The sequence below is a fragment of the Antechinus flavipes genome, chromosome 2 (assembly GCF_016432865.1).
Source record: "Antechinus flavipes isolate AdamAnt ecotype Samford, QLD, Australia chromosome 2, AdamAnt_v2, whole genome shotgun sequence".
NCBI classification, from domain to species: domain Eukaryota; kingdom Metazoa; phylum Chordata; class Mammalia; order Dasyuromorphia; family Dasyuridae; genus Antechinus; species Antechinus flavipes.
In genome coordinates, this window is record NC_067399.1 from 334,024,409 (window position 1) to 334,049,151 (window position 24,743).

The window sequence follows — 24,743 nt, forward strand, 5'->3', positions numbered from 1 at the left end:
ATCATTTCAGTGATATCCAAATAATAGTACCTGCTTCCCTGAATTGTTGTGAAGATCAAATGTGATAATATTTATAAAACATTTTGTAAACTTTAAGGTACTGTATAAATTTTATTTTGTGTGAAGCAGTGTGCTTAAAAGTTTATTGAAGACAACTGTGTTGCTGTCTATCTAGAAAGCTGTCCATGCAACACTTACTGCCCATAATCCCTTGCAGGTGTGGCTAGGTGTGCATCCCACTCTGAATGACTCTGGAACCTGGTACTTTCAGGATCTGGGACCCTAATGGAGGCAAGTACATGAATGAACAAGAGTGTATGCCAACATGTTCCAAGTATGACCACATATGCCCTTTGTTCTCTCTGGACAGCCAGTTCCATTTGAAGTTTTTTTTGACAAAGATACTGGATTGGCTTGCCATTTCCTTCTCCAGCTCATTTTATAAATAAGAAACTGAAGCAGAGAGTGTTAAGTGACTTGTCCAGGATCCAGCTAGTTTATATGTGAAGCAGGATTTGAACTCATGAAGATAAGTCTTCCTGATTTCAAGCCCAGTGTTCCATCCACTAAACCACTTAACTGCCTGAATTAATGTGCATACTGACCCAGACAGATAAATTTGTGAGGCAGAAAAAAAAAAAAGAAAGAAAGAAAGAAAGAAAGAAAGAAAGAAAGAAAGAAAGAAAGAAAGAAAGAAAGAAAGAAAGGAAGGAAGGAAGGAAGGAAGGAAGGAAGGAAGGAAGGAAGGAAGGAAGGAAGGAAGGAAGGAAGGAAGAAGGAAGGAAGGAAAGAAAGAAAGAAAGAAAGAAAGAAAGAAAGAAAGAAAGAAAGAAAGAAAAAGAAAAATTTAAAAAGTCATGTAGAGCACCAGCCCTGAAGTCAGGAGGATCTGAATTCAAATGTGACCTCAGACACTTAACACTTTCTAGCTGTGTGGCCCTGGGCAAGTCACTTAATCCTAGTTGCCTCAGGAAAAAACAAATTTAAAAGTCATCACTTAAAGTTAGCTATGTTAGCTTTCTGATGAAGTCACACTGTCATACCTTTCAATATGACAAGGTCCATTCATGCTTATAATACATAAGTATGGCTTTCAAAACCCAAAGGTTACTTCTATTATATAATGAAGCATCAATGTAAAATTTCAGTAAAAGAATAAAAATAAAAAGTAGAAAAATATTAATGAAAATTAATATATGAGTCTGCTCTATTTTCACGGAAACTAGAGCACTTATATTTATACTACAATCGGCATTATTCAGTGTCTAGACTGAAAAAAGAAATGTTAATTTGGGAGATGTGTGGTATGCTGATTGAGTGTCTTCTTTAATTGTGGCAGCAATATGGTGTGCCCCAGGAGGAGAGGAGGAGGCCAGATTGCATAATCAGGAGGAAACAAGTCCAGGTCAGAAATATAGCAAGTCAAAGCTTCCATGGCAGATCAGGCATGTGTATAGCCCTTTCACTTCCAGCTGAAACAAAATTAGGAGGCTCAATATATTTTTTGCTCGGTGATAATCTGATCTAAATTGTCCTTGTCATATGGATAAATCTTTAATACTACAAGGCCAGTGTCAGTGTTCTGAGACAAGAGGATACATTCCAGTATAAATTCAATTATTTCTGAGGAATATTGGAATTCTTAGTAAAAAGAATGTAACCACTTATTATCCATTGCATATATTTTGAAGTGGACTAGAGTAAAAAAAAAAATTAATGTATTTGGCATGTATATCACTTGAATGATAATGTGATATCTGCTTTACTTCATTCTATTCCCCTGAAAAAATAAGCTACAATTGTCTGGGTTTGAAAAGGTCTAGGGAATTATTTTGCATTATCACTCTTCCAAATCAACTCAGTCTCCTGTGAAAATTCTGCCTTGGCACAAATAGGACGTTTATGGAAGAACAAGCCAAAAGTTTAACAAATGTTTAAACTGCTTTCTCCAGACTCAATCAACTTTCTTCCTGGGTTTTCTGTGTTTCCTTCTTCTCCTCATGATGGAACTAGCAAAACTTCCAACTGTCAGATGAGACTACAGAGATTCCTTTTTATTGAGACAGTTGAAAGAGTAAGTGAATTTTTAAAAGTATTAAGCATGTATCATGCATCGTGTCACATACTGTTTTTGGCTATTGTTCTTTGTTCTCAAAAAGGAGCAAAATGACATGACTATGTTAGAGTCAAATTATAGTGTGAATGACTGGCTGTTCAGACTAATATGAGCATAGAATGCTCTACCACAGAAAGGCACAAACAATCGATGTGAAGATTCTCTAACTGTGAATCTTGCATTTCTTTTGAGTTAATTCAGTTCTGCTCTGCTCATAGAGCACAGCACCTTCTCTGATGAAAGCACGCCACTCTGGGTGGTCCTGTGCCACTGTCTCCCATGTCATGCAATCAATTCTAAAATTTTTAAGAAAGACCTTGAGAGTGTCCTTATATTTCTTTTTTTTTTTTTTTTTGATCACCATGTGACACTTGCCCTGTATGGGTTCTCCATAAAAATAGTCTTTTTGCAAGCGTACATTTACATTTAAACAATATGACCACCCTGGAAGAGTTGGGCTCTTCAGCAAAATTTGAATGCTTGGCAATTTATTTTGAGAAAGGACCGCAATGGCTGGTATCTTATGCTACTAGGTGATATTCATAATCTTTCTAAGAAAATTCAAATGAAAGCAATTCAGTTTTCTGGCATGGTACTAGTATACCATCCAGGTTTCACATGCATACTATGAAATCAGCATAATGGTTTTGTAGACTTTGTTAGTTAATCTAATACCTCTTCACTTCCACACTTTCTCTCACAACCTCTTAAACACTGAACTATCTCTGGCAATGCATGTGTCCATCTAGTTATCAATGTGTACTTTCCTGCTATGTATACTGCCACATATATGACAAATGAACTTATCCACAGCATTCAAAACTTCTTCTTTTGCTGTAATCATTTGCTCAGTTTTAATTGTTAGGACAAAATTAGCACAAGTAGCAGAAAATTGATCTTTATTGCATTTCAGCTTCAGAAACTGCATTGGGTGCAAAATCATCTGCAAATAAAAAAAATCATCCACCAATACTCTCTCCACTTTAATTGTAGCTTGTATCCTTTTCAAGTTGAAAAATTTACCATCAGAGTTATAGCTGACCTTGATGCCATATTTGTCCTCATTGAAGGCATTTGACAACATGGATGAAAACATCATGCTAAAAAAAAACAAGGATGGGAAAAGTACATGGCTTTTTTTCACTCCATTGGTGACTGGGAAAGCATAAAAGCATAGTCCATTAGCCAGAATCCAGGCAAGCATGCCATCATTAAATTGATGTACAATACTGATTAACTTCTCTGGACAGTGAAATTTTGACATAATTTTCCATAAGCCTTTATGATTGACAGTTTCAAAGGCCTAGGTCAGAACTACAGATGTTCTGTACAGCAGACCTCTGTTCTGCTCCAGGCATTTCTCTTGGAATTGTCAGACAGCAAAAACTGTTATCAATTGTTTCTTGGTCCCTTCAAAGATACAGTAGCTCTTAGGTAGATCACTATCTTCCAAGTGAAGGAGTAGTCTATTTTATAGAACTTTGGAAAGACTCTAGCCAGCAATGAACAGAAAGACCCCTGTGTAATTGTTACAGGACAGTCTATTATTTTCTTTACCCTTACAGAGATGGATGATGGAGACATTCTTAAACTCCTGGGGCATTGCTTCCTCTTGCTATATAATCCAGAAATTTTCTGTCAACTTTTGTGTAAACAGTGGGTTCCTCACCTTTTAAATCATAGCTGGAATAGAATGAGCACCAGATATTTTGCCACATGAAAGAAACTTAATGGCATACAAAACCTCTTCTTAAATTGGAACTTCCTCTACAGAGATTAACTTCAATCTGAGGTAAATGGTCAATAGTTTCAGTATTGATTGATTATGGTCTGTTGAGAATAGTATGGAATTGTTCACCCAATCTCTTTAGCATCATGCCCTTATCATTAATTAATATGGCTCCCTCAGCACTGAGAAGTCAAGATGCATCATAAGTCCTTGGCTCATAAATAATCTTCATGGCATTACAATACTTTGGTGTGTTACTAATAGGATAAAATTGAATTTCATTTGCCTTCCTGAGTCAAGAATACTGCATCTCTCTAAGCTTCTCTTGAAAATTGAATTTTTTCAGAGCCAAGATGGCACAGAGTAGACAGGTCTTTGTCTGAGCTCTTTTGGGTATCCCTCAGATGAACACCAAATCAAGCCTCTAAACTGGTTTGGAGTGACAGAATCTACTATTTGGAGTGTAACAAATTTCCAGCAGAAGATATTTTGGAAGAACTTCAGAAAAGGTCTGTTTCAATTACGCAGGAGGGAGGAAAGAGGGGTAGGCAGCCAAGCAGGTACACCACAGGATCTCAGGTGGTATGGCATTTGAGGAATCTACCACGAGGCTTTTAGTCAAAATACAGAAATGCTAGCAACAGTTCCTGGTTCAGAAGCCAATGGATCAACAGATTAATAGTGAGACAACCAACACAAATACATATGCCAAATAACGAGCCTCTGAATCCCAGAATAATGCAGGACTTGATCATGCCCACCCAGCAGTGGAAGGACCAAGGTCACCTGTAGAGGGAGCTTGGGACAATCTCCCCTTTTCCATAAAAGCAGATCTCAAGTTTTAAAAATGAGCAAAAAAGCAAAAAGAACTCTGACCATAGATAGCTTTTACGGAGACAGAGAACAGACTTCAAACCCTGAGAATATTAAAGACAAATTGTCTCCAGATGAAGACTCAAAAGGTGATATGAGTTTGTTCCCATCTCAAAAGGCTCTCTTGAAAGAATTCAACAAGGATCTTAAAAGAGAATTAGAATAAAAATGGGGAAAGAAAATGAGAACTTTGCAGGACAATTTGGAAAAGGAAACACAAAAATTGTCGTAAGAGTTTTCAGATAAAATAGATTTAGTGAAATGGAAAAATCATATACTCCTCACAAAATAGATTTGATGAAATGGAAAAAGCATATGACTTCTTATAAAATAGATTTGATAAAATGGAAAAAGCATATAACTCTTTACAAAATAGATTTGAAAAAGAAACCATTTCATTGAAAAACAGAATTTGTGAAGTGGGGAAAAAAATCCAATTAACAAAACACTTCATTTAAAAGTTCAATTGGCCAAATGCAAAAAAGATAAAAAATCTAATTGAAGAAAAATAAGCCACTAAAAATTAGAATTGAACAAATGGAAGCGCATAACTCAATAAGACTTCTAGAATCAATCAAACAAAACTAAAAAGAAAAAAGGAAAAAATAGAAGAAAATATAAAATACTTCTTTGGAAAAATAACTTACCTGGAAAATACATCCAGGAGAGACAATTTAAGAATTATTGGACTAACTGAAAACCATGATAAAAAAAGAACCTAGACCATCTTTCAAGAAATCATCAAGGAAAACTGCTCAGATGTTCTAGAACCAGAGGATAAAATAGCCATTAAAAGAATTCACCAATCACCTCCTGAAAGAGACTCCAAAATGAAAACTCAAGGAATATCATAGCTAAATTTCAGAATTATCAGATCAAAGAGAAAATATTGCAAGCAAACAGAAAGAAACAATTCAAATATTGAAGACCCTCAATCAGGATTACCCAGGACCTTACAGCTTCCACTTTAAAGGACTAAAGGGCCTGGAATCTGATATTCTGAAAGGCAAAGGAACTTGGATTGTAATCAAGAATCAACTATCCAGCAAAATTAAGCATTATTGTGGGGGGGCGGGGGAGGAAGAGGGTAAATGCACATTCAATAAAACAAGGGAATTTCGTTTATTTTTGATGAAAAGACCAAGCTGAACAGAAAATTTGATTTTCAAATATAGAACTCAAGAGGAGCATTAAAAGGTAAAAAAGAAAGAAAAAATAAATTTCTTTTAAAAGTTAAAAAGTTTACATCCCTTTATGAGAAGATGATATGTTTAACTCTTGAGATGTGCACCTCTGTTATGGATATACTTAGAGGGTGCAGGTATAATTTGATTTTATTGTTATGGTATAAAAAAGAAATTAGAGATGGAAAAGGGATTCTACCTGGAAGAAGAGGAAAATGGAGTTAAAATGAGATAAATTCCATCTCATCAAGAATCAAAAAAGACCTATATCAATTGAAGGAAAGAAGCAGGCATGAGCATTGTGTGAATCTTATTCTTATCAGATGTAGTTCAAAGAGAGAATATCAGAATATTTAGCTTCACAAAGAAACTTATCTCACCCTACAGGGAATTAGGGGAGGAAATGGGAAAGGAAAGAGGAAGGCTAATAGAAGGGAGAACAAAAGGTATAAGGTATAAGAAAGGGGAAAGAGCTATAAAAGGGGAGAACTGTTTGAGAGAGGTGGTGGTCAGAAGCAAAATACTGGGGAGGAGTGGAAGAGGGAAAGGAAAGAGAAAAGTATAACTTGGGGAAAGCAAAATGGTATGAAATACAGAGTTAGCAATTTGGACTGTGAATGTGAATGGGATGAAGTCTTGCATAAAACAGAAGCAGATGGGATACTGGATTAAAAGTCAGAATTCTACAATGCATTGTTTATAAGAAACACATTTAAAGAAGAGTGATACATACAGACAGATGACCGTAAAAGGCTGGAGGAGAATCTATTATGCAAGTATTCTGCAAGCTGAAGTAAAAAAAAAAAAAAGCAGGAGTAGTGATCCTGATCTCAGATCAAGCAAAAGGATTGATCTAATTAATTGATCTAATAAAATAGATAAATGAAGGAAACTATATCTTGCTAAAGGGTAACATAGATAATGAAATAATATCAATACTAAACATATATGCACCAAGTAATATAGCATCCAAATTCCTAGAAGAGAAGTTAAGAGAGCTGCAAGAAGAATTAGAGAACAAAACTATACTAGTATGGGATCTCAACCTTGCTCTATCAGAAAAAGATAAATTCCACAAAAAATTTAGGAAAGAAGTTAAGGAGGTAAATAGAATTCTAGAAAAGTTAGATATGATAAACCTTTGGAGAAGATTGAATGGAGACAGAAAGTAATATACTTTTTTCTCTGCAGTACGTGGAACCTTTACAAAAATGGACCATGTATTAGGGCATAAAAACCTCAAAATCAAATGCAGAGAGGCAGAAATAGTAAATGCATTTTTTTCAGATCATGATGCAATAAAAATTATATTCCATAAAAGATTAGAAGAAAATAGACCAAAAAGTAATTGGAAACTAAATAATCTAATCCTAAAGAATGAGTGGGTGAAACAACAAATCATAGATATAATCAATAATTTCATCCAAGAGAATGACAATAATGAGACAATATATCAAAATTTGGGGTTGCATCCAAAGCAATTCTTAGGAGAAGCTTTATATTTCTAGATGCTTACTTGCATAAAATAGAGAAAGAGAAGATTGAATTGGACATGCAATTTAAAAAGCTAAAAAAAAAAAAAGAAAGAAATTTAAAAACCCCAAATAAATGCCAAATTTAAAATTCTGAAAATAAAAGGAAAAATTAATAAAATTGAAAGTAAGAAAACTATAGCATTAGTAAACAAAACTAAGAGTTGGTTTTATGACAAACCAACAAAATCGATAAACCTTTAGTTAATTTGATCAGAAAAAGGAAAGAAAGTCAAATTGTTAATATCAAAAATAAAAAGGAAAAACTTTCCACTAATGAAGAGGAAATTAGAGCAATAATTAGGAGCTATTTTGCCCAACTGTATGTCAATATATTTGATAATCTAAGTGAAATGGATAAATACTTACAAAATTATAGATTTCCCAGATTAACAGAAGAGGAATTAGAAATCCTAAAATAATCATATTTTAGAAAAAGAAATTAAACAAGCTATTAATCAACTCCCTAAGAAAAAAAATGTCTTGGTCTAGATGGATTTACAAGTGAATTCTACCAAATATTTGAAGACCAATTAATTCCAATACTATGCAAACTATTTGGGAAAATAGGGAAAGTAGGAGCCCTACCAAATTCCTTTTATGACACAGATATGGTGCTGATACCTAAACCAGATAGGGTCAAAACAGAGAAAGAAAATTATAGACCAATTTCTCTAGTAAATATAGATGCAAAAATCTTAACTAAAATACTAGCAAAGAGATTACAGCAAGTTACCCCCAAGATAATACACCATGACCAAATAGGATTTATACCAGCAATGCAGGGCTGGATCAATATTCAAAAAAGTATTAGCATAATTAACTATATCAATAACCAAATTAACAAAACCATATGATTATCTCAATAGATGCAGAAAAAGTATTTGACAAAATCTAACACATATAGAGAGTATACGACTAAAGGAAGTTTTCCTTAAAAGGATCAGTAGCATCTATTTAAAACCATCAGCAAGCATCATATGTAATGGGCATAAACTGGAACCATACCAGTAAGATCAGGGATGAAAAAAGGTTGCACACTATTACCATTACTGTTCAAAATTGTATTAGAAATGTTAGCTTTGGCATTAAGAGAATAAAAGTGAAATTAAAGAAATTTGAATAGGTAATGAGGAAACCAAATCATTACTCTTTACAGATGATATGATGGTTTTCTTAGAGAACCATAGAGAATCAACTAAAAAAATAGTAGAAACAATTCACAACTTTAGCATGTAGAAGGTGAGGAATTTCAAGGAAATTAATGAAAAAACCTGCAATTTTTTTACACCAGATCTAAAACTTTGTTATAAAGCAGTAGTCATCAAAACCATTTGGTAATGGCTAAGAAATAGAGTTGTGGATCAGTGGAATAGATTAGATTCACAAGATACAATAGTCAATGACCATAGTAATCTAATATTTGATAAACCCAAAGACCCCAGCTTCTGGGATTAAAAACTCACTATTTGACAAAAATTGCTGGGAAATTTGGAAATTAGTATATCAGAAACTAGGTATTGACCTATATCTAATACTCTATTCCAAGATAAGGCCAAAAGGAATTCATGATTTAGACATAAAGAATGATATTATAAGCAAATTGGAAGAACAAAGGATAGTTTACCTCGCAGATATGTGGAAAAGAAAGAAATTTGTAGCCTTAGAAGAATTGGAGTACATTATTGAATACAAAATGCATAATTTTGAATATATTAAGTTAAAAAGTTTTTATACAAACAAAACCAAGATTAGAAGAGAAGCAATAAACTAGGGAATTTTTTTACATTCAAGGGTTCTGATAATGGCATCATTTCTAAAATATATAGAAAATTGACTCAAATTTATAAGAATTCAAGCCATTCTCCAATTGATAAATGGTCAAAGGATATGAACAATTTTCAGATGAAGAAGCTGAAATAATTTCTAGTCATACAAAAAGGTGCTCTAAATCACTATTAATCAGAGAAAAGCAAATTAAGATTACTCTGAGGTACCACACACACACCTCGGATTGGCTAAGATGACAGGAAAAGATAATAATGAATGTTGGAGGGGATGTGAGAAAACTGGGACACTAATATATTATTATTTTTTTAATTTTTATTTAATAATTACTTTTTATTGACACTCGTTTCTGTTCCAATTTTTTTTCCCTTCCTCCCTCCACCCCCTCCCCTAGATGGCAAGCAGTCCTTTATATGTTGGATATGTTGCAGTATATCCTAGATACAATATATGTTTGCAGAACCGAACAGTTCTCTTGTTGCATAGGGAGAATTGGATTCAGAAGGTATAAATAACCCAGGAAGAAAAACAAAAATGCAGATAGTTCACATTCGTTTCCCAGTGTTCTTTCTTTGGGTGTAGCTGCTTTTGTCCGTCATTTATCAATTGAAACTCAGGTCTCTTTGTCAAAGAAATCCCCTTCCATCAAAATATGCCCTCATACAATATCGTTGTCGAAGTTATAATGATCTCCTGGTTCTGCTCATCTCACTTAGCATCAGTTCATGTAAGTCTTGCCAGTCCTCTCTGTATTCATCCTGCTGGTCATTTCTTACAGAACAATAATATTCCATAACATTCATATACCACAATTTACCCAGCCATTCTCCAATTGATGGGCATCCATTCATTTTCCAGTTTCTAGCCACTACAAACAGGGCTGCTACAAACATTTTGGCACATACAGGTCCCTTTCCCTTCTTTAGTATTTCTTTGGGATATAAGCCCAATAGAAACACTGCTGGATCAAAGGGTATGCACAATTTGATAATTTTTTGGGCATAATTCCAGATTGCTCTCCAGAATGGTTGGATTCGTTCACAACTCCACCAACAATGCAATAGTGTCCCAGTTTTCCCGCATCCCCTCCAACATTCATCATTATTTTTTCCTGTCATCTTAGCCAATCTGACAGGTGTGTAGTGGTATCTCAGAGTTGTCTTAATTTGCATTTCTCTGATCAATAATGATTTGGAACACTCTTTCATATGAGTGGTAATAGTTTCAATCTCATCCTCTGAAAATTGTCTGTTCATATCCTTTGACCATTTATCAATTGGAGAATGGCTTGATTTCTTATAAATTTGAGTCAGTTCTCTATATATTTTGGAAATGAGGCCTTTATCAGAACCTTTAACTGTGAAAATGTTTTCCCAGTTTGTTGCTTCCCTTCTGATCTTGTTTGCATTAGTTTTATTTGTACAAAGGCTTTTTAATTTGATGTAATCGAAATTTTCTATTTTGTGATCAGTAATGGTCTCTAGTTCATCTTTGGTCACAAATTTCTTTCTCCTCCACAAGTCTGAGAGATAAACTATTCTATGTTCCTCTAATTTATTTATAATCTCGTTCTTTATGCCTAGGTCATAGACCCATTTTGATCTTATCTTGGTATATGGTGTTAAGTGTGGGTCCATGCCTAATTTCTGCCATACTAATTTCCAATTATCCCAGCAGTTTTTATCAAATAATGAATTCTTTTCCCAGAAGTTAGGGGCTTTGGGTTTGTCAAACACTAGATTGCTATAATTGACTATTCTGTCTTGTGAACCTAGCCTTTTCCACTGATCCACTAATCTATTTCTTAGCCAATACCAAATGGTTTTGGTGACTGCTGCTTTATAATATAATTTTAGATCAGGTACAGCTAGGCCACCTTCATTTGATTTTTTTTTCATTAATTCCCTTGAGATTCTCGACTTTTTATTGTTCCATATGAATTTTGTTGTTATTTTTTCTAGATCAATAAAATATTTTCTTGGAAGTCTGATTGGTATAGCACTAAATAAATAGATTAGTTTAGGGAGTATTGTCATCTTTATTATGTTCGCTCGGCCGATCCAAGAGCACTTAATATTTTTCCAATTATTTAAGTCTGACTTTATTTGTGTGGAGACTTTTTTATAGTTTTGCTCATATAATTCCTGACTTTCCTTTGGTAGATAGATTCCCAAATATTTTATGGTATCAACAATTATTCTGAATGGAATTTCTCTTTGTATCTCTTGCTGTTGGGTTTTGTTGGTGATGTATAAAAATGCTGAGGATTTATGGGAATTTATTTTGTAGCCAGCTACTTTGCTAAAATTATGAATTATTTCCAATAGCTTTTTAGTAGAATCTCTGGGGTTCTCTAGGTATACCATCATATCATCTGCAAAGAGTGATAGTTTGGTTTCCTCATTGCCTACTCTAATTCCTTTAATTTCTTTCTCGACTCTTATTGCCGAGGCTAGCGTTTCTAATACGATATTAAATAATAATGGTGATAGTGGGCAACCTTGCTTCACTCCAGATCTTACTGGGAAAGGTTCAAGTTTTTCCCCATTGCATATGATGCTTACTGATGGTTTTAAATATATGCTCCTGACTATTTTAAGGAAAAGTCCACTTATTCCTATGCTCTCAAGTGTTTTTATTAGGAATGGATGTTGGATTTTATCAAATGCTTTTTCTGCATCTATTGAGATGATCATATGGTTTTTGTTTGTTTGGTTATTGATATAGTCAATTATGCTAATAGTTTTCCTAATATTGAACCAGCCCTGCATTCCTGGTATAAATCCTACTTGGTCATAGTGTATTATCCTGGTGATGATTTTCTGTAATCTTTTTGCTAATATTTTATTTAAGATTTTAGCATCAATATTCATTAGGGAGATTGGTCTATAATTTTCTTTCTCTGTTTTCAGCCTACCTGGTTTAGGTATCAGTACCATGTCTGTGTCATAAAAGGAGTTTGGTAGGACTCCTTCAATCCCTATTTTTTCAAATAGTTTATATAACATTGGAGTTAATTGTTCTTTAAATGTTTGGTAGAATTCACATGTAAATCCATCTGGTCCTGGGGATTTTTTCTTAGGGAGTTGATTGATAGTTTGTTCTATTTCTTTTTCTGAGATGGGACTGTTTAGGATATTTACTTCTTCCTCTGTTAGTTTGGGCAAGCTATATTTTTGGAGGTATTTTTCTATTTCATTTAAGTTGTCGAATTTATTGGCATAAAGTTGGGCAAAGTGACTCCTAATTATTGCTCTAATTTCCTCTTCGTTAGTGGCGAGTTCTCCCTTTTCATTTTTAAGACTAACAATTTGATTTTCCTCTTTCCTTTTTTTAATCAGATTTACTAAGGGTTTGTCTATTTTGTTGGTTTTTTCATAGAACCAACTCTTAGTTTTATTAATCAATTCAATAGTTTTTTTACTTTCAATTTTATTGATCTCACCTTTTATTTTTAGAATTTCAAGTTTAGTGTTTGACTGGGGGTTTTTAATTTGTTCCTTTTCTAGCATTTTTAATTGCAAACCCAATTCATTGATCTTCTCTTTCTCTATTTTATACAAATAGGCCTCTAGAGATATGAAATTTCCCCTTATTGCCGCTTTAGCTGCATCCCATACATTTTGGTATGATGTCTCATTATTATCGTTTTCTTGGGTGAAGTTATTAATTATGTCTATGATTTGCTGTTTCACCCAATCATTCTTTAGTATGAGATTATTTAGTTTCCAATTATTTTTTGGTCTACTTCCCCCTGGTTTTTTGTTGAATGTAATTTTCATTGCATCGTGGTCTGAAAAGGATGCATTTACTATTTCTGCCTTACTGCATTTGAGTTTGAGGTTTTTATGTCCTAATATATGGTCAATTTTTGTATAGGTTCCATGAACTGCTGAAAAGAAAGTGTATTCCTTTCTGTCTCCATTACATTTTCTCCAGAGATCTATCATATCTAACTTTTCTAGTATTCTATTTACCTCTTTGACTTCTTTCTTATTTATTTTGTGGTTTGATTTATCTAATTCTGAGAGTGCAAGGTTGAGATCTCCCACTATTATAGTTTTACTGTCTATTTCTTCTTGCAGCTCTCTTAGTTTCTCTTTTAAGAATTTAGATGCTACCCCACTTGGTGCATATATGTTTAATATAGATAGTGCTTCATTATCCATGCTACCCTTTAGCAAGATATAGTGTCCTTCCTTATCTCTTTTAATTAGGTCAATTTTTGCTTTAGCTTGATCTGAGATCAGGATGGCTACCCCTGCTTTTTTGACTTCACCTGAAGCATAGTAGATTTTGCTCCAACCTTTTACCTTTAACCTGCATGTATCTCCCCGCTTCAGGTGTGTTTCCTGTAAACAACATATTGTAGGATTCTGGCTTTTAATCCATTCTGCTAACCGCTTCCTCTTTATGGGGGAGTTTACCCCATTCACATTTATGGTTAGAATGACCAATTCTGTATTACTTGCCATCTTGTTAACCCCGGTTTATGCTTTTCTCCCTTCTTTCCCTTTTCCCCCCCTTCCCAGTATTAAGCTTGTGAGCACCACTTGCTTCTCACAGCCCTCCCTTTTTAGTATCCCTCCACCCACCTTAGAGTTCCTCCCCCTATCTTACCCCTTTCCCTCCCAGTTCCTGTATTCCCTTCTGCTTAGCTTATTCCTTCCCTTTTCACTTTTCCCTTCTCACTTTTCAATGAGGTGGGAGAAGTTTCACCATAGATTGAATATGTCTTAAGATTTTTCACTTAAAGCCAATTCTGAAGGCAGTAAAATACCCACTATATTCATCCCCTCCATTCTTTCTCTCAGATATAATAGGTTTCCTATGCCTCTTCATGAGATGTACTACCCCCACTTTACCCTTTTTCTGGTACAATGTCCTTTCCACATCAATTTCTAGAACAAGGTATACATGTATTCTTTATACATCTATATAGTCAAAATATAGTTCCCAAGATTAATCTTTACCTTTTTAGATTTCTCTTGAGTTCTATATTTATAGATCAAACTTTTTGTTAAGTTCTGGTTTTTTCATCAGAAATAGATGAAATTCGCTTACTTCGTTGAATGTCCATCTTCTTCCCTGGAAAAAGATGCTCATTCTTGCTGGGTAAGTTATTTTTGGTTGCATACCAAGTTCCTTAGCCTTTCGGAATATCATATTCCAGGCCCTTCGATCTTTTAATGTGGATGCTGCCAGATCCTGGGTGATCCTTATTGTGGCTCCTTGATACTTGAATTGGATTTTTCTAGCCGCTTGCAATATTTTTTCCTTCATCTGAGGGTTCTGGCATTTGGCCACTATATTCCTTGGTGTTTTGATTTTAGGATCCCTTTCAGTGGGTGATCGATGAATCCTTTCAATATTTATTTTTTCCTCTGTTCCTATGACTTCTGGGCAGTTCTCTTTGATAATTTCCTGGAAAATAGTGTCCAGGCTCTTTTTTTCATCATGTTTTTCTGGAAGTCCAATGATTCTCAGATTATCTCTCCTGGATCTGTTTTCCAGGTCTGTTGTCTTCCCCAGAAGTTATTTCACATTTTTCTCGATTGTTTGATTTTTTTGGATTTGCTTGACTGATTCTTCTTGTCTCCTCGAGTCATTCAATTCCACTTGTTCAAGTCTGATTTTCAGTGAAGTATTCTCTTCACTCACTTTTTTAAAATCTTTTTCTAATTGTCCAATTGAGTTCTTTTGTTCTGTGGAATTTTTTTCCATTTCGCCAATTTTGTTTTCCAGTTCACCAATCCTATTTTTCAAGGATTTTACTTCTTTATCCACTCTCTCTTTAACTTTCTCCAGGCTCTTTTGCCAAGCCTCCCTCTCCTTTTCCCAAGCTTCCCTCTCCTTTTGCCAAGCCTCACTCTGCTTTCCCCATTTTTCTTCTAGCTCCCTTGTGAGAGCCTTTTTAATCACTTCTATGAGATTCATCTGTGCTGAGGAACAGATGATCTCCTCTTTTGGGGATTCACCTGGGGACTGTCTGTTTTTAGTCTCCTCAGGATTTAGAGTCTGCTCTCTATCTGTGTAGAAGCTGTCAAGGGTTAAAGTCCTCTTCAGCTTCTTGCTCATTCTGTCTATTAATCAGAGATAAACTACCAAAGAAAAACAGAAAAAACTGGAGTCTTTCTTTGGGGGAGGGGTTGGGTATGTTATCGAGCTTCCTCTACAGACTGCAGGAGGCAGCAGTGAGGCACTAGCAGGACTGTGTTGCGCGTGTGCTCTGAGATCCCAAAGCATGCTGAGTCACTGTGGGGGGGGAAGGGGGGGGCGGCCAGGTCCCGAGAGACTCCAGCTGTTTGTGGTTGTATTCTTCAGCCCCGGTGTTTTTAGCTTCTCTGCTGGGCTGCTGACTTGCTACTGGAGCAAAGTATCCAAACCTGTAGCGAAGTTCTCCCTGCAGAGACGGCTGCGATCACTCCCCACCCCCTCTCCAGTCTGCTCCGGTGCTCTCACTGCCGCTGCCCTCAGCCTGCGCCCGATCCAAAACCATCCCAGCCCTCAAGTAAAGACAGACCTTTCTTGGCAGATCTCAAGGATGGCTTCTCTTGGTAACTATATGTGGGTTTTTTTCAGTCAAGCATTGATTCAGAGGCTTGTAATGAAGTGGATAGTGAGAGAAAGTGTGGAGCTTATGCAGCTGTGAGCCTCCTCTCCGCCATCTTCACTAATATATTATTAATGAAGTTGTGAACTGATTAAATCATTCTGGAGAGCAATTTGGAACTATGCCCCAAAAGCTATCAAATCCTGTATACTCTTTGATGTAGCAGTAGTTCTACTAAGCTTGTATCCCAAAGAGATCATAAAAAAAGGAAAGGGATCCACATGTGAAAAAATGTTTGTGGCAGCCCTTTTTGTAGTGGCAAGAAACTGGAAACTGAGTGGATGCTCATCAATTGAAGAATTATTCAATTTATGGTATATGAATATTATGGGATATTATTGTTCTATAAAAAACTATCAGCATGATGATTTCAGAGAGGCCTGCAGAGCTTTATATTACTGATGCTAAGTGAAGTGAGAAAAACCAGGAAATAATTGTACACAGCAACAACAAGATTATAATATGTTCAGTTCTGATGGATGTAGATCTTTTCAAACAATGAGATGATTTAGACCAGTTCCAATGGTCTTGTTAAAGAGACAGCCATCTGCACCCAGAGAGAGAATTGTGGAAATTAAGTGTAGATCACAACATAGTATTTTCACTATTTTTGTTATTTACTTGCATTTTGTTTTCTTTCTCATTTTCTAACTTTTTGATCTGATTTTTCTTGTGCAGCATGATAATTGTGAGAATATGTGTAGAAGAATTGCATATGTTTAATATATATTGGAGTACTTGTTATCTAGGAGGGAGGGTGGGAGGAAAGAAGGGAAAAATTGGAAAACAAGGCTTTGCAAGGGTGAAAGTTGAAAATTATCTATGCATATGTTTTGAAAATAAAAAGCTTTATTGAAAATTTTCTAAAGAGAAGAAAATTGAATTTAATTTGCCTTCCTGAGTCAAGAATCTTGCATCTCTAAACTTCTCTTGAACTTTACTTTTGAGGAAATTAAATGCTGCTTTCTAAGAAAGTGAGCAGATTGTCCAGATGAGTAAATGTAGTGTTATACTGCAAATTTCTGAAAACTCCTTTGCACTCCACTGTTACCAATTGGGCATTGGTCCAGCTTTCTCTTCAAGTTTATTGTGTATTTGTGTGTGTGTGTGTGTGTGTGTGTGTGTGTGTGTGTGTGTGAGAGAGAGAGAGAGATGGGGGCGGGGAGGCACGCTAAGTGACTCCAGGGATAGTGCTTCATCCATTGTACCATCTAGCTGTCCCAGAGCCATATTGCTGGCTCTCTTCAAGTTAACGACAAAATGTTGCTACATAGAGAAGCTCTCCAATCTGTTGACATTAATTCTTCTGATGGTCTTTTTGCTTTAGGGAGTGCTACTTTTGTTGAATTCAAATATTTAGTTTGGAGACGATATGTATGATCAGTTCAGAACTTTTACATTTTGTCTGTCTTTCCTTACAATCACATAATCTATTAAATGTCAATGTTTGCTGCAAGAATGCATCCACAAAATTTTATTGAATTTAGATAAATGGAAGATGGTGTTAGTGATAAGATCTGAGATACATGAGTCATCAGTCAACCAACGCTGTTGCTGTTTCCAAATCCATTTCTCACAAGGCCTCCCTGTCATGTCTGGTAGTCTGTGCCTACTTTTGCATTAAATTCACTAGAATCATAAGCTTATCTGTTGGCATGTTGATGATAAGGGTCTCAAGATCTTCATAAAATTTTTCATTGACCTCATCAGGATTCATTATGGTGGGAACATAGATATTGATGATGTTGGGATAGCACTTTCTTGCAAGTGGCAATCTCATAGTCATGAACCTGTCATTTACTCCTTTTGGTAGCCCTACAAACTTGTTGACTACATTAGTTTTGTTTGAAAAACCTATACCAGCTTCATGACACTCCCTTTCATTGCAGCCACTCTAGAAAAACATGGATCCAGCTCCAACTTCATTTGCCAACCTTGTTTCACTCAGAACTGCTATTTAAATATGATACTTGCTGGGTTCTCTCACAGAAAGAGCTAATCAACTTTCAGGTCTATTTTTTGTCTATAAATGTGCTTACATTATATGTACCAGTGATGAGTGGAATCAACTTTGTGGAAGTCTTTGTATCTTATTTTGTATTTTCACCTGTGGTAAACAGAGCACAGTTGGATGAGTAGGTAATTTTTAGGGTACATTTTCTAGTCCTTTCCTCATAAAAAGAGGTGAACAGTGCAATATTAAAACACTTCTCAAATACCAGGGAGTTGCCAAATCTCATGCTGCTTTCACTGAGAAGATAATCCTATAGCCTGGGCTGACTGTGGGCAGGGTTGTGACTATATTTTCCAGTGCATCTGCACCTGCTGCTTCATCACTTATCTGTTACCATAAGACTTTAAGATAAGTAGAAATGTTAAAATGGTATGGATAATGTCTCTTGATTTGGGCATAAATCAGATTTAATAAGGAAGAGTTGCCTAAGGTCATTGTCTTCATTCTGTTTTCCAGATTCATCACTATCCAAAGACAAGACAGAGTCAAGATGACTGGTAATGGCTCAAGATTTAATGGATAACCTTGGTGTCTTAGTCTAACCAAGCTCTAAGTATTCCACAGTACCCATTTCAGCTGCCTTCATGGCCTTTGGAACACATTATTCTCATCCACCATTCCACCAAGAGAAGTCTTCACATGCTTGGAGTAGATACTCTGCTAACTCACCCACAGGTTTAAGACCCTTCCATTACTTTCATTCTGCTTTAGCCAGTCTGATAAAATGGTTTAGCAAGGTGTGGCCACTCTGCATGCTACAGTTTTTTGGAGCCACAGGTAAAAATTTGGTGGATCAGGTAGGCACCAAAGGTGGAAAGCAAACCTGAAAAGGGCTTGGCAGCCCTCACATGAGAAGTACTTATTTTCTCTAAACACACCCTATACCACTGTGCTTGACACATAGAAATTGCATTGTTTAATACTGGGGGGTGCAAATAGAAATAGCAAGCCATTTTCTGCTCTTGATTAGTTCACATAAATTTGAGGAGACAATATTTATAAGAGAGTTTAGCTGGAAAAGGAAAGAGCAAAGACCAGAAGTCCTAAGGAGACATTAGAAAGTCAGATGATACTGCCCAAGGGCCTTGAAAATTTATCCTCAGTTCAGCTGGTGAGACCTAGAAAACACAAGATGTAATATCAGTGACAAAGGGAAGAAAAACTAATGTCCTTTATCTCACCAGAAGGATTGTAATTTTTGACTCCTAGCTCATCAAGTGCTGGCTTGTCCCTTTTCCCATCCATCCATCCCAATCAGGTCTGAGCTGTTCAGACTTGGTCAGGAACAAAGGAAAGGCAAAGGGTATCTCAATAATAGTTCTTTCTGTCTGTCTTTCTGGTCTTCATGAGAATGAGGCTTTACCTAATCATAAGGATATTCCTTAATACCTAAGACAATCAAGACTTAAAACAGAAAGTCAAGAAAATGTTGGTATTGATTTGACTGCCCATTGCCTGACCTAATAACAACAGTGAATGGGTTCTAGATGAAAAAAATTATATAGCTCTACTATGCTAATTAAATAAAACTACAAAGAATTAAAGCTGACAGTTTAATCAAATAGCAATTATGTCATGCATTAAGTATAATGATTAATCTTCTAGAAGCAGCTTTCCGGGAATATTTTAGAAGAATTTTTTATTGTTTGTTGTTTCAGTTTGAGTTTTGTTTGTTTTAACAGAGGTGTTTTGGGGGAGGCCTGAGAAATGGATTCTTCTTAGTTACAAAAGCTTATCATGTTGTTTTATCTTGTCATAACAGTAAACTAGTATAGTTATACATTTTCCTTTAAATTCACAATATAGTGTTCCTTTTAGTTACAAAAGTTTATCATCTTCTTTTATCTTGCTATAACAATGAACTAGTATAATTATTGACATTTTCCTTTAAATTCACAATATAGTGAGGAGAGAACAGAATTGGGGCCAGAGTCTGAAACCTGAAGTCAGGAAATTCTGCATTACAAGCATTAGTGTGTTCTGTATCAGGAACAGCAAGAGCAGTTTAGCAAAACTGTAGTGTACGTGTAAAAGAGAAACTCTTGAAACTTGTGCAAGAAAGAAAAGTTGGGGTCAGATTATGAAAGACTTTAGATGTTTAGCAGAGGAGTTTATTTTGGATACTGGAAGTAATTGGGAACCCCTTGGAAATGACATGTAAATACACTAGCATGATACAAAGTAGAATGCATTGTGGCCAAGTAATTATTCAAAACACTTTAGGAAAATATTAATAAAGACCATTTTCATATTGGAATATATCATAGGAAATACCTTGAATGAGCTTAGTGACTCTATTATAAAAAAGAAGGGCTTCAATAGACTGTGAAAATGTTCAATGTTCAGAGAAATAGAACATATAACAAAATTAGGCATTGACTAATTCATCAATTTCACCAGGATATAAAGTTCAAAAAAAAAAAAAAAGAGTGTGAAATCAAGTTATTAATGTAGTTTGGAGAGAAATTTTGAGTGCAGCCTAAATTTAAGATTATTCTATCCCACAGATACTTCCTATCTCTGTGACCCTGTACAAGTCACTTAACCCCAATCCTCAGCAAAAAAATAAAATAAAAACAAATTTCTCTCATAATATGTTTTGTGTCTTCAGCACCTGAATTCTTCTGATGTTTTAGTGCTCAGATTTTCTCAAGTTTCCGGGATGAAAAAATACAAAACTGCAATTCTATAAGTTATGGCATAAGCACATAATATATATTTTCCACAGTTCACAATTTGCTCTATGGTTTTTACTTTATTAGTTATATTAGACTTGGAAAACAATTATATGTATGTCATATAATCATCCTTTCCTTCAATAAGGTCTTGTGTCTCTCAGAGAAACCTTTCTCTCTAAGCTCTTTTCAGAACAGTCTGTATCTTTCATTTTATATATAGGTTATTTATTCTCAAGCCATTTCTACCAATGTTTTGCTCATAAATGTTCTTTTATTGTCTTTTCTAACAACAAAAAAGTACCAAATATCAAAAGGGCAATACCTTTTATTGACATACCATTGCAACCTCAGATTTTCTATTTGTTATTCTTCACTATGATGATTCCTCAGAAGTTGGTTCACCTTCTTTTTTTGGGTCATCTACCTCCTTCATGAAACTCTTATTCAGATGCTTTTTTGAGGCTTAGAAATGACTCTGAATTTTTAATGACTATGCCTATTCTATAAAAATTGTTATATTCAAACAATTTGGAAAATATTTTAGTAAATTCAGTGAGAAATAGCATATAATGCAAGAATTAGCCTAACTATAGAAAAAATATCACCAGTATATTGGTGTTTATTCATTCAACATGTTTATTCATTGACCTATGGAGCTGATTAGCAGATAGATAATGGATAAATAGATAGATAGATGGATGGATGGATGGATGCAAGGAGGTATGCCATTCATGTATTTGAGGTATAATAAATGGATAGTCTGATACCTACAAAATATTAAAAGAATCAGAGATAAGAATCTAGTAAATTCTGTGAAAGTAATATGGAATATTTATAAAAAGACATAAATAAGGATTATAGAAGAGGAAAACATAGATGGTTGATATTTTCACTAATGAAAGGACTATCCCATTGCCTCATACATCCATTAATAAATAGAAGTGTTCAACATGAGTTAGTTAAACATGAGGCAAGAGTTTTAAATGTGGATACAAATAAAAATGAAAGTGCAATTGAAATAATTCTTTGGAGAACCAGAGAATAGGCAGATATTGCCAATGAATGCTTCCCATTCAAGATTACATGTAAAGAGAAGTACTTCGATTAACATGGATTATGAATTCTTCATTAATGTTTTATATAGGTGGACATATTAGAAGACTTGTTTTTCTTTCAGAATGCAAAAAGAAAGTGAAGATTTGGTTAAGTGGTATCCTCGAAAGGACAGATTCATTATAATAATATTGCCAAATTTCTTTCCCTTTTTCGAGTTATTAGGAAATGACTTTGTTGCTTTATTATGCAACATTCAAGAATAGAGACTTTCATAACAGAAAAATCAAATGTGTCCACATAACAATTTGTTTTAATTGGATTTTTCTGCACTAAATGAGATAAATTTTGTGCCACATGTTTTCTACTTTTACCACATTGACATACTAATGTCTGAATAAGGAGAAATGATATGAAGGAAACATCAGGAAATATTACAAGCCCACAAAAAGGAAAAAAATGTTCCCAGGAGAGGTAGTTCTAGCCAATAAAATTAAGATTGTTTCTTAGGTCATCAGACCAGGAAAACATGAAGAGCTAACAGCTTTCATTTTTCAAAAATCCTTTCATAAAGAATTTTTCACCTTCATAGTGTCATATTTAGCATATATTAAAATGTGGAGAAAGTGTAAAGGCTTAGCTTTTGCTTCCAAAGTTATTTAATAAAGGAATGTTACCTGGGTTGGAACTCCTATGTACCTAGATTAGAATCTCAGTTCTGCCACTTACTCTATGATCTTGGCTAAGTCTTTAGATCTCAATTTCCCTATCTGACAAATAAGAGTTGTTCTAGACTACTCATCCCTCCCCACCTCCCCCCAGATTAATTCTGAAATCCCTTCTGATTCTAAATCCTAATGCATTTGCATTTAAGCTTCACAGTACTTTCATTTATATGCGTAACACCATAACTGAGATCTTAAAAGATTTGATTTGATTTATACCCCATTTTTTTTCTTATTCGCTTTCTTCTAATACTAAACTTGCAAGCTGTAATTTAATTAGCAAATAGGCTGCTGCTCAAATAGTAGAACTGAACTAATTAGTAGAAAGGAGGCAAATTAAGTTGCCCTCAGCTTTTATAGCATTTTACCGACAGGGAGTTGTTTCTAAATTCCTTTGCTCCCTGGAGAATTCAAATTTATACCTAAGATAACCACTTTAAGTACCTGCCACAATATTTCTCTGCAATGGAGCCTGGGTCTTTGTTGCTATAACCCTGGTTTGTTTTTCTGTCAAACAGACCAATTTATAAATACAGCCTTCAAGATATGATGATTCTACCTCCTATCCACCCTCAGTAAAATATATCTTTTCAGTGAGTTTTCCTAGTAGTAAATGATGCACTTACAATGATCTTAATCATTAATTACAGGGTTTGTAATTTTTTTATCACTCTGGCTCTTTAAGAGTTAATATTAAGGGATACTGTAAACATTCAGAATTGTAACTTACCTCTCTGTGAAGGCTGAATTACTTTCAGTTCTCCCTCTACTCTTACTTGGTAACTAAAACTAGGATGCAACTATCCTGCATGCATAGACAGAATTCAAGGAAGCAAAGGAACCTCCATTTGGTTCCCCCAGTCAAGAAAAACCCTATAACTTGATCCCCTATATGTCCAGAATTCAAGTCCTCCTCTAAATGCTGGATCCATACCAGTAAAGTGCTCCCAAACTTCCTCCTTCTTAACTTGAGCCAACACATGTATTCCATTTTAATTGTTGTAACTTTGTTTCTATCCTGCCCCTTAGTTTCCATAAATTCTCTGCTATGTATGTAAAGGTGATAAGTATCTCTGCTTGACATATTCCTTTGCATCAATGAACCAGGAAGTGTTGTTTTCCCTCCCAGGTGAACATTGGAAATTAAGTTAGTACTACCTTAGACAGAACCTGAAACCAGGTTCTAGACTTCCAAAGTATCCACAACTATCTAGCCAGCTGTGTTAGAAAACAGGTGCCAAGAGATCAAAGTTGAACCATATGATCACCAGACAGAGTTTCCTTGAGGAACATAACAGGGTACATACCCTTCCAAATAGTTGACTTAGTAGGATCCATTTGTAAGATCTTGTATCTTTGACCATTAATTAGAATCAGGCTATACAAAAAGCAAACTCAAAACCTTGATCTTGGTAGCAAACCAACTGTGATGCCCTGAAAAGAGAAATAGAGTGATGCAGTGGAAACAGCAAAGATCTTAAGCTCTAAGAAAGCAGTAGAGATTCCTTGATGTTCTACAATTACCTAAATGACACTGGATTTTGGAAAAAAAAAAAAAGAACATGTATTCAAATTCTGATTCTGTGCTTTGTCAAAACTATAATTTTAGACAAGTCATTTAAGCTATTTTGGCTTTAGTTTTCTCAAAAGTAAAATGGCAGTAATGATACTCAATGTTTTAGGGTTATTCTGAGGCTCAAATTCAACTATGGATGCAAAGAGTTTTGTGGAATGTAAAATGCTAGAGAAATACAAACTATTATAGTAGTGTTGGAGTGATAAACAAAATTGTTTGGTCTTTCCTGTTTGATTCCCATATACACCTACTACTGATTCTGTATCCACACGTATTTCCCAGTACGATGCTTCTTCTCTGTTCTTGGAAGTTATAACAAAAGGATCCATTATTCTATCTTTTTGTTGCTTTTTGTTGCTCTAAGTCCCCACTTAGAGACAGTGTTCTGTCAAAATAGCTCAGTGTTAGGTCTATCCATCTTTCTTCTCTAGGGGTGCTTCCCTGTCAATTACCTTCTCCCAGCTGCATGTCCAATGAATATACTCAAGCTAGAGAATGTTTGGTTGTTAACAATGTTTATAAAGAAAAAGTAAATGTTTAAAACAAGGAAATATAAACATATTATCACAGAGCCCAAAGGTAAATGTTTCAAGCTTCCTTGAAATATCCAAAAAGAAATAAAAGACACAGAATTATCATGTTAGGGTTCTATAGTCAAGGAGAGAAGAGTTTTAGCAATATAGTATCTATCCTCAGGCCTGATTGATCCATAGAACTGCATTCTTAGAGTCCTGATCCCGTTGCTTGTGCATTTCCTCCTCTTTCCTCCCATGCTTCCACTCTCCCAATTTCATGTAGCTTCTTTCAACTTCCTCTTCAACTCTGTTTCATTCGGAATGGCATTTCACCCCAGACTCACTAT